Here is a 1608-nt window from a genome sequence, read left to right as displayed (position 1 = left end):
ACGTTTGTGACATATTGAGCTTAGCGAGACACGGCGGAGATACCGTTCGGAGGGAGTAAGCAGAGGCGGGGTATGGTGGTGACCAGGAGGAAGAAGCGGCGAGAACGGAAGACCATCGACGCCTTCTATATATGCAGTTTCATAAAAGGAAACTCGCCGGGAGTGACTTTAGGGGAGGTCGAAGGAATCTTAGTGGGCAGACGGCGTGGATGCGATGGGCGGCGAGAAACACGTCTCGGAAAGCGAGACGGGTGACGTCATGTCATAACCGAGATCTGGGCGAGCGACTCATGTCGTGTTTAGTGGTATCAGGATAGGATCCAACTTATAATAACATACCGGTCTGAGTTACGATTTGCAATGCAATACCAGTCAGGTATCGCGTGTCCTTGCATTGCCAGCGTTCGCCATCCTGTTAGGCGCTTGCCTGGCAACTCATCCCTGATCTATAACCGATTTTTTTGCTGATGGAAGCTTGCGAGGCCACAAGTCCTCTGTTATTACGCTGTAGAATCAAGAAGTTCTGCCAGTGCCTACTAGTATAGTAGTTCAGGATTCTGACATTTACTACTGCTACATTCTCCATCTGAGGTGTCATGACTGAAGCTCCTGTCAATACCGGAGCAAGCACACTGCTCATACATACATAATATCTTTACGCACGAGATGAGCACACCGGGCCAGTATTTGCGAGCCCACTTCTACTATAAAGCACGAATATTCAGCATCGTGTAGATATCTCTCAGTCAAATAAATTCTTGCCGTCAACTCTTCCAAACCAAGATCCTGGTGGAAGGAAGTCGATGTCAATAAGCGCATAGAACAAGAGCGATTGCTCTCTTATCATCAGAGCTTCTTGCTTCATGTCTTCTATAATACTAACCACGTGAGCAGCAAGTAGCTGTACCCCAGAAGCTGTAATACAAATGTAGACATGAATTACAGTGGATACGATGGATTCTTTTCGCCCTGACCACAGCACCAGCACCAGCGCTGGCATGTAGTGCGTCTCGACGGAGGGACGTGCAATAGCACCACACGGGACAGCTTTCACTGCAGCTTAATGTAGAAGCGACCAGTCAATTTGCGTGAGCTTTGAACTTAAAGCTAAAGGCTGATTATATGCGGTTGGCAGACAGCCGAAGGTGAACTCGCTGTGTATCGCAAGACCACCACCCCGGTCTTTCAGTGATCTCGGAGCAAAGAATTCGTAGCTCGTTTCTAGCAGGATTCTCCCACTTCGCTGGCTCTCATGGCAGTACCGTGCCCTGAAACGAGGGTGTAATCGACTCCCGTATCTCCTCAACCACCCCACGGCTCGAGGCGTGCCGTTGGCTCGGCCAGTCGGCAGGAGAGAAGAGTCCATCTCCGCTTGAGTTTAATATTGATTTAGAGGAGCTCTAGATAGAGTCTGATTGAAACATGGAGGTTTTTGCTGTGTCAGGGCTAAAAATGCGCGACAGAGAAGAGGCGCGGGCTCGGCAGTAATTACTTTCCTTAGCGCCATCGGGCGCATCTGATCCGCGTAGTTTCCGGATGGCATTTCGCGTCTTCAACTTGCGACCGCTTGAGTCATGTCACCATTTCCACCATTCACGTCTCTTAGCT

Source organism: Phanerochaete carnosa, assembly GCF_000300595.1.
Source record: "Phanerochaete carnosa HHB-10118-sp unplaced genomic scaffold PHACAscaffold_12, whole genome shotgun sequence".
NCBI classification, from domain to species: domain Eukaryota; kingdom Fungi; phylum Basidiomycota; class Agaricomycetes; order Polyporales; family Phanerochaetaceae; genus Phanerochaete; species Phanerochaete carnosa.
Note: the sequence above shows the minus strand (reverse complement) of the source record.